Source organism: Mauremys mutica, chromosome 17 (assembly GCF_020497125.1).
Source record: "Mauremys mutica isolate MM-2020 ecotype Southern chromosome 17, ASM2049712v1, whole genome shotgun sequence".
NCBI classification, from domain to species: Eukaryota; Metazoa; Chordata; order Testudines; family Geoemydidae; genus Mauremys; species Mauremys mutica.
In genome coordinates, this window is record NC_059088.1 from 10,518,810 (window position 1) to 10,530,593 (window position 11,784).

The 11,784-nt window shown below is 48.0% G+C and overlaps 1 pseudogene; it reads left to right on the top strand.

Moving 5' to 3' along the window:
* The first annotated feature begins 2,928 nt into the window (after positions 1-2,928).
* On the top strand, positions 2,929-3,939 carry LOC123351964 (annotated as a pseudogene).
* The last annotated feature ends 7,845 nt before the right edge of the window (positions 3,940-11,784 follow it).

The window sequence follows — 11,784 nt, forward strand, 5'->3', positions numbered from 1 at the left end:
GAGAAAACTTGTTCACCTTAGCCTCTAAGGATAGAACAAGAAGCAATGGGCTTAAACTGCAGCAAGGGAGGTTTAGGTTGGACATTAGGAAAAAGTTCCTAACTGTCAGGGTGGTTAAACACTGGAATAAATTGCCTAGGGAGGTTGTGGAATCTCCATCTCTGGAGATATTTAAAACTAGGTTAGATAAATGCCTGTCTGGGATGGTATAGACAGTATTTGGTCCTGCCATGAGGGCAGGGGACTGGACTTGATGACCTCTCGAGGTCCCTTCCAGTCCTAGAGTCTATGAATCTATGAAATCTGTCACCAGTCAAATCCAATTTTGAGACTATCAACCTCTGGAACACCTTGCCACTGGATGCTGCCATGGCCAATTGCTCAGCCAAAGGAGAGGATGTTGGGTCAGATGACAGGGAATGCCTGGAATTAAAGCGGTGGCCTGGGGGACTCAGGGCCACAGGAAACTCACTGCCAATCACAGCACAGAAGAAAGCAAGAGGTGGTCCTATGAGTAAGGCTGCGTGGCTGTCACAGAGGTCAGGGAAGTCACAGATTCCATGACTTTCCATGACCTCCAACACTTCTACAGCCGCCGGTGCAGGCTCAGGGGCCAGCAGCAGTAGTTTGGGTGGGGGCTCAGGGCTGGGGCAGGCAGTTGGGGTGCAGGGCGGTGCTTACCTGGGGGTGGGCTCCCCACCTCCCACTGGCATGTCCCTGCAGCTCCTAGGCGGAGGGGTCAGGGGGCTCAGTGTGCTGCCCACAGGCGCTGGCCTCGCAGCTCCCATTGGCTGCGGTTCCCAGCCAATGGAAGCTGCAGAATCGGCGCTTGTGGTGGGAACAGAACACGGAGCCCTCCGGCCACCCCACCCACTAGGGGCTGCAGCGACATGCTGGTCAGAGCCAAGTAGGGACCCTGCAAGCCCTGCCAATCCTCCAGTCCTTGTGGGGGTCGTGGGCTGTGTGCCGCTGCCCCCACCCTCCCAGCACCAGTAGTGGTCCTGGGCCATTTCCTGAGCACCCAGCCCCCACCCGAGCACCCCAGGCTCCCTGGCCCAAGTTTTAGTTAAGGGTTTATAGCAAAAGTCAGGGACAGGTCACAGGACCTGAATTTTTGTTTACTGCCTGTGACCTTTCCAGCCCCTAGGCATAAGGGGCTAGCAGAGAATTTCCTCCACAGCGAGATTATTCCCTTCTCATCCACTAGGGGGTGTCTCGTGCCTTCCTCGGAAGCAGCTGGGCTTTGCTAGAGACAGGACGCCGGGGTAGATGGACCCACTGAGCAGTTTCTCTCTCCTTGGGTGTTCCAGCTTTAGCCACTAGACCTCATCCCCTGAGGCAGAAATAGAACCCAGCTACCCTGATTCCCAGCCCCCACTGCTCTAACCACTAGACCCCACCCCTGAAGACAGGAATAGAAACCAGACATCCTGCGTCTCAGCCCTTAAAAATGCCCGAGGCTGCCAGGTGGAAAGCCCCATCCAGGCACAGAAGCTTGGCACTTTCTCCTGCTGGCTTAGGCATGTGCATTTGTGAAACCACTTCAGCTTTTGAGGTTTTCTGCATCAGCTAGAAGGCAGTTCCCCTTCCCGTTGCCTGCCCCCAGCCTGCTGAGCCTCACGTGTGCCGGTGATGCTCAGGTCTGTGCCGGGGATCTGGCTGGCCAGATGTCAAACGCATTTATCCCCAGCGAGAAGGGAACCCAGTGGAGAGAGCTCTGACGTAAGGGCAAAGTTGATCTGAATTCTCAGCCTCCTGCCGCTGCTAATTCATAAATCCATCTGGAACCCGGACAGGCCCCTAGATCATTCCAGTCTCGTCTCTGGAACAGCCCAGGCGAGAGGCTCTCAATTAATCCCCCTGTACTGAGCCCAATCCCTTGTGTTTGCCAAGAGCATCTTCCGGAAAAGCCACCAGCTGTTTGTCCAGCTGTTCTTAAAACCCTCCAGTGGTGGGGATCCCAAAACCACCCCTGGAAGCCAATTCCAGAGCTTCTCCACTTAAGAGTTAGAAAGTTTTTCCCTAACATCTGACCTAAAATGTACAAACTTTTAAATTTGGGGAGTAAAAGTGTTGAGTTTGCAGTTTAAAAAGAATCTGGATTTTTTAAAATGGAAAAATTACTCTTTTTTCTCTGAAAACCAGTTTGGAAAAATCGAAGCTTGTGCTAAAAGCTGTTTTCTGAAAACTCAAGACTTTTACCAAGCCTCTGAATGGTTTTCATCAAAACTGACGGTTTTGAATCAAACCCCACAGACAGTTATTGAAATCTGATTGGGTTTTTTTCCCTTACTGAAAATCAGTTTTCAAAACCCAAGCATTTGGGCATCAAACAGCTTATAAAAACTGAACATTTGACTCAAGCCTTACATTTTTTCTTACCAAACCTGCCATTTTTTAATCCATCCCCCAAAACATTTACTCAAACTGCCAATTTTTTTTTACCCTGGTCAGTTTCCAAAACCTGAAACAAATCCAGTTTCTACTTCTTTCATTAAAAACAAAAAATTGCATTAAATTTTTGAAAAGGAAACAGATCTGGTTTGAAATTCCTGGTGATAAACCGCTGACGTATCCATCTGGTTCCATCCATTTCCCTGTTACTCCAGAATCCTTGCTCTCACTTAAGAAGGAAAGGGTCATACAAGGGTTCTGATGCAAACCCTGCAAAAATCCTGGGCACAGAATGCTCAGATCAAGAGGTGACCCGTAGCTCTGTCTTGTAGCAGTGAGTTCCACTGGCCATATCCCAGTTAATCTGAGAATACCTAGCCTGGATAGTCTGGAGGACGAGAGGGTGCCCAGAGAGGTCCTCTCCAATGGTGCATTCCTGACCCTCTGGTATTTCTCCCTTCCTTGTTTCCATTCTCTGTTTTCCCCTCCTCTGTGGTCATTTTTAACCCCTCTTTTGTCTCTCCCCAGGGCACCATGGACCAAGGCAACACGACCATCCAAACAACCACTGGGGAGAATTCCAGCCAGACCCCAGCTGCTGAGAGTGTGTGTGGGTGTGGTGTGGGAACAGGCTGTACCTCTGGGTGTTGGGGCTGAAGATGAGAAGGACAGTGACCACCCTCTGGTTCCTCCACTTGGTCTCCTGCTACCTCTTCTTCACCCTGCTGATCCCCTTCTTCGCCGTCTACATTCTCCTGGGTTTCCACTGGGTCTTCAGCATGGCCATGTGCAAACTCATATGTGCATGCCTCTCTCTGGGCATGTTCACCTCCATCTTAATTCTCGCCCCCATCAGTCTGGACTGAAACACCCATATTCAAAATCCCATCTGGTTTCAGAATCACTGCTCCCTGCCCTGGGCTGGAGAGCTGGTCGTGAACATGCGGCTGGCCTCCTTTGGTCTCAGCGCTCCCTACCTGGCTTTTTGGGGAGACCCAGCTGGTGGACAGGGGCAGAATTATCTGCATCAACAATTAAAACATCTCCAGAGACTGGAATGGAGCCAAGATGCAGGCCCTGGGCAGACAGGTCCACCTGGCTGTCCTCATGGTCCGGTTCCTGCTGGCTTCCTGCTGCCCTTCTGCACCATCGTGGGATGCTATGTCTGCGTGGGGCTGGAGATGAAGGGGAAGGAAGTGGGCATGGGTTGGGAACCCACTGAAAGTCATGGTGGCCATGGTAGTTTCCTTTTTCCTTGGCTGGCTGCCCTACCACCTCTACCATAACTTGAAGCTCTACAAGAAGGAGGTGCCAGAGTTGGTAACGGGCACCCTCTTTGTCATTTTCACCTTCACATCCTGCTTCAATTCCTCCTTCTCCCCCATCCTCTACCTCTTCATGGGGGAAGAAGTTCTGACAGGTGTTCAGGATGTGGCTTCTCACTCTGGTCAAAGCCTCTTTTGTCAATGATCATGGAGGCAGTGCCCCTGAGACTAATGGAAGGCATTGGCAGAAGTTCAGAACACAAAACAGGAGATGGCCTGAAGGTGCCCAGACTTAGACAGAGTTGAAAACTTGGCATCTTCTTTGTTTCTAGATCCCCTATGGTTCTAAAATCTGGAGGGTTCCAGGTATATCACTGTTTATAAACCCTGCAGTGTCCCTGGATTCTAGATTCCCTGCTCTCTCTCTCTCGAGAATCCCGTGTGTTCTAGGTCTCTCAATTTTTTCAAGCTCAGTGGGTCATCAATGGAACCAGATCAGTAGTCAGCTCCAGAATCTTGCTCGTTTTAGATCACTCACCTAACTGACTCTCTTGGATACTGAATCACTAGCTGGCTCTGGAATATCATTTATTGTTAGCATCTTAATGTGTTCAAATTCAAAGTCCATGGGTTCTATATTCCTGACTGGATCTAGGACATCACTGGATTCTAGAGTGTTTTCAAACCGCATGGAATCCAACAGGTTCCAGATTATTTCCTAAATATTTCATTATGGTCCTAGATTTCCAAATGGTTTTTAATCCATTAGGTGTAGTATATTATAGAAGAGTCAGTGTATTTTAATAGCAATATCTAGCTCTTCTCTGGTGCTTGTCATCAGTAGATCTCAAAGAACATTACCAAGGTCAGTAGCAGTCTTCCAGTTTTTACAAATGGGTAAACTGAGACACAGAGTAGGAAAGTGACTTGGCCAAGGTCATCCAGTAGAACCTTCAGTCTGTCCAGTGGCAGAACCGGGAACAAATCCAGATCTCCTGTGTCCCAGCCCGGGTCTCTATCCATCGCATCTCCTTAGATTGTGAGATCTCTAGCACACGGACTGTCTTTTTGTTCTGTTTGTACAGCACCTATCACAGCCAAGTCCTGGGCAAGGACTTTACAACCACTGCATGACCCAGTCACTGGGATGTTTAGTGTGTGGAGGCTCTGGCTTAGTTCAAGAGTGGCCGGTAAGGAAAAAGTGGCTCCAGAGAAATCACCTGCCCATGAACACTGCAGGGCAGTGAAGAGGTAATGTCCAAGTAACCAAGAAGATCCTACTTGACAGCTCCAGCCAAGTTACAAAACTTTGGCCACCTCGGGGGCCAGCAGATCCAATGAACAATAAAGACTTTAAAAGACCCCTCTGGTGGATTCTCCATCACTGACAATTTTAAAGGCAGGACTGGGTGTTTTTCTAAGAGATCTGCTCTAGTTCAACCAGGGACTAATTCAAGGATATTCTGCAGGAGTTCAGATAGGGCACTACCATGCTCCATCGGGTCTTGGAAGCTCTGAATCTACCCAGAGGTTGGGGTAGTGCACCAGTTGTCACCTATGGCCCACTGCAGTGTCTGAGCAAGCCAGGCCTGTGTAGGCCACCAGACCAGGGTGGAGGCTGTAGGTAAATTAGACATGTGTGTTTTACTGTTCAGACAAAACTAGAGTGACAACCATGACAGATACCACCCATCTCTGATTCAAAATTCAATAGGTTCTCCAGGATTCTAGGAATCCTGGCTGATTGTTAACCTCTTGGGTCTCAGCTACGTCAGTGTTTTCAATCTGATCTAATGTGGGCTAGATTTAGACCATGTTTTCAAACCCCTGTATGTTTCAAAAGCCAATAAGATCCTATGAGTTCTAAATATTTGGCTGGTTCTTGAACCTTTGGGTTCTAGGTCTTCCAAGATTTTAAAACCCAAAAAGATCCTATGTGGTCTTCATTGTCCTAGTTTGCAACCTCATATATGATGTCCTAGCTGACATAGGACCGGTTTGGGTTGTAAAAAACTTGTCATGCCTAGATCTCAAGAGGTTCAAGAACCACTCAAATATCTAGAACTCATGAGGTACTATTGGGTTTGTTTATCTATCTAGACACACACACACACACACACGTACCACATGAGTTCTACATATTTGGCTATTTCTGAAACCTCTTGAGTTCTAGGTGTGACAATATTTTGAAATCCAATCAGATTTGACAGGTCTAGTACTTCAAGGGCTCCAAACACCTCCATGTTTGAAAATGCAATAGGATCCAGTGAATTCTAGATATGTGGCTAGTTCTAGAAACTCCCTTGGATTTGCCCTGAGGGTACCATTGGACCCACATTTCTGTGCATCCCTGGCCCTCCGCACCCAGCTGGTCTAAGGAGCCCGGCTGGGCAGTAGTGGATTATCCAATGGGCTGATGGGGCCTGTGCCCAGGGGCTCTGGACAATTGGGGGCCCCCAGAAAAATAGACGCCCCACCCAGCAGAAATCCTGGAGCCCTGGCAGAAGCACTGGGTGGGCAAGATGGGGGAAACCCCTTTGCCCCAACACCACTCCCTGGCAGGGTGGGGAAAGCCCCAGCACCCAGACCCCTGCTGCAGCATTGGACTCAGGGTTAGTGGTTAGAGCAAGGGAGGGGTGACTCAGGACATCTGGGTTCTAGCCCCAGATGTGGGAGGGGAGTGGGGTCAAGTGGGTTAGAGAAGCTGTGGGGCTGGGAGCCAGAGCTCCTGCATTCTATCCCTGGCTCTGGGAGGGGAGTGGGGGCTAGTTTTAGAGCAGTGGCTGTTTCTTAGGTGGTCTCTTTGCTAAGACAGTGTCTGAATGATCATTTCCATCTATGGTTTGCAGCTTCTCCATCTCACACAGCAGGTGGTGGAGCGTGTAGAAGACACAGAGTTAAGGGGAGAGACCGTAGCACACAAGGCAGCACAGACTCATGGACACTTTGCTGGGCAAACACCCACCATCATTGGGTCTGTCAGGGAATTTCTTTGCTAATCCTACCTAGAAGCCACAGACATTTGCTATTAAAGTAAACAAGTGGGACTCCCTGCCCCTGGGTATCAGTATGTAGGACTCCCTAGCACGGGGTATTAATGGGATTAACATGGGGACTCAATAGACAGAGGTAGTAAGTGGGGTCTGTGACATGGGTTTATTTTTCTCTTTTTTGTTTCAGGTTAGTCAGATGAGGTGTTCCCCATTTACCAAGCTCTAAGCTGCAAGACCCCCCATCCCTCCCACAGCACAGGAGTCCTGCCTCCCAGCTGTAACCTACTAGACTTGACTCACCTCCCAGAGCCAGGAATAGAACCCAGGAGTCCTGGGTTCCAGTCTCTCTGCTGTAACCATTAGGCCAGTCTGCAGAGCACCAACGACACCGTGCTGATAAGGCCGGGGGGGTTCAGTCCCTGACAGAGACAACAGCCCAGAAGTCCCTGGTGCAGGGCCGCAGCATGACTGAAGGTCAGAGAAGCAGGTTTGTGGATTGAGGCTTCCTGTGTTACAGTGAGGGTGAGAAGGACCCTGCACGCTCTCACAAGTCAGGGTGTAGCAGGAGTTCCTGTGACAGGCAGAAGAGTCTAAGACATGGGGTGAGGGTGGGTTTTGAGGGTGAGTAACATACACGTTGAGCTGACACAGGGGGGCTTAGAGACACAGCCACTGCTCTTTTGATCTAGAAGTGGAGATGTTTGTGTTTTCATCACTATTACCATCTTTGATCTGGTGTCTTCAGCCATAATGGGGCTGAATATGGACCAGAGTTGGCATGTAAGTCCTGCGCCAATCACCAATTCTTTGGGTCTCTGGTTCGTCTGAAAAAACGAGGTTGGGAGGGGAATCATTTGGAATGACTCCAAAGTATTATTATTAGCTAACGAAAAGGTGGGGGGAGGGGGGAGGGAGGGAGATTGGACAGAAACAAACAAACTGTTTTGTTTTTTTTCCCCCTGTGCTTGGTTCTCTCTCTCCCCCCCCCACACACACATTTTAAATGAATGAAATGTTTAAAAATTTTCAAACAAAGCTGCTTTGAAGAAGAAAACCAAAATGTTTTATTTTGAAAATGTCAGCTTTTTGGTGGTTGAGCAAAACAATTTGGCAAATTTGGCACTAGTTTATTAAATGTTTTGTCATCACTAAGTCTACTGTAACTGCTAAACACCATTTCCTTACAGACCTGGGGCTTGAACCCAGGAATCCTGACTCCTAGCCCCCCATGCTAACCTGCTAGACCCCACTTATCTCCCAGCGGCAGGAGAAGAGCCCAAGAACTCTGAAGTGACGTCAACAGATCTACACTGATTTACACTGGCTGAGGATCTGGCCTATTCGCTCCATGCCCTACTGCCTTACAGACTTAATATTCCAAAATAATTGGTGATTATTTGTTATGCTTCTATTTTGGGGGCGGTTTCCCAGATGAACACCATTAAAGAGGCCTGATTTTCCAGAAGAAGGAGCTGAACCCTTTGTGAACATCAGGCCTGTTGGAAAGTGTCTCAAGTCAGTACGTGATTCCATGTGCTTGGAACCCTTCAGGTACTAGACCATGTCAGATCTCATTGGGTTTCAAGACATTGTCATACCTAGAACACAAGAGGTTTAACAACTAGCCAAATATCTAGAACTAATGTGGTACTAATGTGTGTGTCTCTATAGACATAGATAGACAGATAGATAGACACATGCACGTATGTATATGCATATATTTAAAACGCAATAGTACCCCACCAGGTCAAGACATTTGAGTGATTCTTGAACCTCTTGGGTGCTTGCTCTGACCAAAAAAAAAAAAAAATTAAAACCCAGACTGGTCCTATGTTGGCTAGGACATCATATATGAGGTTGAAAACTAGCATGTTCTAGACTACATGGGATCTCTTTGGGTTTTAAGATCTTGGCAGACCTAGAACCCAAGAGGTTCAAGAACCAGCCAAATATTTAGAACGCATAGGATACGATTAGCTTTTGAAACATAAAGTGGCTTGGAAAACATGATGTCTAAATCTAACCTACATCAGATCAGATTGCATTCAAAACACTGACAGACCTGGGACCCAAGAGGTTAAGAACTACACAGGATTCCTAGAATCCATGAGATCCTATTGAATTCTGAATAAGCAAGAGGTGGTATCTGTCTGGTTTGGCAGTCTTGTTTCTTCTGAACTGTAGCAATGGGAAAAGATTTTTAAACAGAGGGGCTATGTGCACGTCTAACTTACCTACAGCCCTCCACCCTGGAGTGGTGGCCCACACAGGCCTGGCTTCCTCAGATACCCCAGTGGATCCAGCTGATAACTGGTACAGCACCCCAACAACATCTGCCTGACCTCAGGATAGAATCAGAGATTCCAAGGCCAAAGGCAGCATGGTGGTCCCCTAGTCTGATCTGCTGCAGAACATCTCTGAATTAGTCGCTAGTTGAACTAGAGCAGACCTGGTAGAAAAACCATCCAGTCCTGCTTTAAAAATTGCCAGTGATGGAGAATGGACCAGGAAGAATCTTTTTAACTCTTTATCATTTTTTGGATGTGGTGGACCCCAGCCTTGGCCAAGGTTTTGTAACTTAGCTGGAGCTGGCAGGTGAGATATTCACTGTGCCCAGAGGTGCATAGGTCAGCCCACATTGAAAATGCCAAGATCAGGACAGGCTGAAAAAAGGAGAACAGTTTATCCCAAAACTGGTGATTAACACTGTAGTTAGATTCACCCACCAGTCACAAGCTGATCCCCCACATGGGTTATCAAAAAGCCAATAATAATAATAATAAATAATAATCCCACAGCCCCATTTATTGCATTCCAATCTTAGGCTCTGTGACAAAGTTCCTCCTCTACCTTGGTGGGTCCTGTGCTTATTGGTGGATTTGCTCACCTCACAGATTCACCCCAATGGGTTGGGAAAACAGCTCGGAGACCTTCCCCTCTGGTAGAAGCCACAGGGCAGGTCAATTCCTCCTGTGTTTGATCAGGAGTTGGGAGGTTTGGGGAGAATCCAGGCCCACCCTCTATCCCAGGTTCCAGCCCAGGGCCCTGTGGACTGCAGCTGTCTAAAGTGCCTCCTGGTACAGCTGCGCGACAGCTACACCTCCCTGGGCTACTTCCCCATGGCCCCCTCCCAACAGCTTCTTTGTCATCACCACCAGACCTTCCTCCTGATGTCTGGTAACACTTGTGCTTCTCAGTCCTCCAGCAGTTTGCCTACTCACTCTCAGCTTCTTGCACACCTATTGCTCCCAGTTCCTCACACGCACTTCTTCTCCTCTGGCTCCCTTTGGCCTGACTGGAGTGAGCCCTTTTATAGCATCAGCGGCGCCTTAATTAAAGTCAGGTGCTTAACAGCCTCACCGGACTCTTAGCAGGTTCATTGGAGTCAGGTGTTCTCATTAGCCTGGAGCAGCCCCTGCTCTGGTCACTCAGGGAACAGAAAACTGCTAATCCAGTGGCCAGTATATCTGCCTTCTACTACTCTGCTGTTCCCAACTGGCCTGGGTCTATCACAATAGATAAGTATGGCTTTATAAGCTCAATATCAGTCTCTAGTTCAAAAAAATTTGGCTGCAATATAAGCCAAATACTTTATGTGGATTTTTAGCAGAAAGAAAGTTCATATTATTGGAGTACTAGGATAATATCTTCCTCCTCAGAAAAAAGGTAGTTCATTCCCCTTGCAGGCCACTACCCCCTGTGGAAAAGTAATGGCTTTAGGTGATTGTGATTATATGTGAGAGATGAAAATGAACGCAGGATTGACAGAATCCTTAAATCTCAGATTTTATGGTAGAGTAACAGTGACACGAACATAGTCGTCGAGAATGTCAAAGTGTAAAGGGAAAGATGTGGGACTTCAATTCTCTGCTTCTCGGAAAGACTGGCATTTAGCCAAGCCTCAGGAACAACCCTTACTGCTGAATACAGACCCTCACCATTGCTACAGCTTCAACTAAATAAAAGTATAAATTCCAATGAATTTTACCCGTGAAAAAGTTACAGCCGCTTGAGCAGTTTGACTGGCTTGGAAAAGAAAGCTGCTGCTTGGCAGCAGTAGCTCTGTGAAAGGGAGCATCGGTGCAGCATGAGGTGTGACAAAGTTCCTCCTCTACCTTGGTGGGTCCTGCGCATATTGGTGGATTTGCTCACCTCAGAGAGCTTCCCCTCTGGTGGGACCCACAGTCTGGGTCAACTCCTCCTGTGTCTGATCAGGAGTTGGGAGGTTTGGGGGGAACCTGGGCCCACCCTCTACTCCAGGTTCCAGCCCAGGGCCCTGTGGATCGCAGCTGTCTATAGTGCCTCTTGTAACAGCTGCATGACAGCTACAACTCCCTGGGCTACTTCCCCATGGCCTCCTCCAAACACCTTCTTTATCCTCACCACAGGACATTCCTCCTGGTGTCTGATAACACTTGTACGCCTCAGTCCTCCAGCAGCACAGCCTCAGCTCCTTGCGCCTCTTGCTCCCAGCTCGTCACACACACCCCTCACTGACTAACTGGGAGGCTTTTAACTAGCCCTTGATTGGCTTCAGGTGTCCCAATCAATGTAGCTCTCTCCACTGCCTTCTAGAAAGATCTTAATTGGCCCCAGGTGTCTTGATTAACCTGGAGCAACTGCCATTTGGTTACCATGGTACCAGGGATTTGTTTAGCCTGGGGCTAACATACCTATTCCTCACTACTTTACTGTAGCCATCCGGCCTTGCCCCATCACAAAGGTAAAACACAGATTTAAATATTGTCTTCAGGACTAAATGGATGTGGGTTCATTTACCAGAAATAAAGCAAAACACAGGAAAGAAAGAAAGAAAGAAAGAAAGAAAGAAAGAAAGAAAGAAAGAAAGAAATACTCTGCTGTTCTCAACTGGCCTGGGTCTATCACAGCTCCCAGTCAGCAAATAGGTCCAGTAAAGTGAGAAGTTACTTAAAATTCTATTCACTACACAAAATGTTCTTCTGATCCCCAAAGGGCCAGCCACATTCCCAGATCAATACTGGGTTGGCTCTTACCCAAAATACAACGCTGGACAGTGCTGATGCGATCTTCCTGGGGGTGTCACCCAGCACAGGTTTGAGATATCAATGTACCACACATATTTACAACTCATGATACAAAGAGGATGCGTA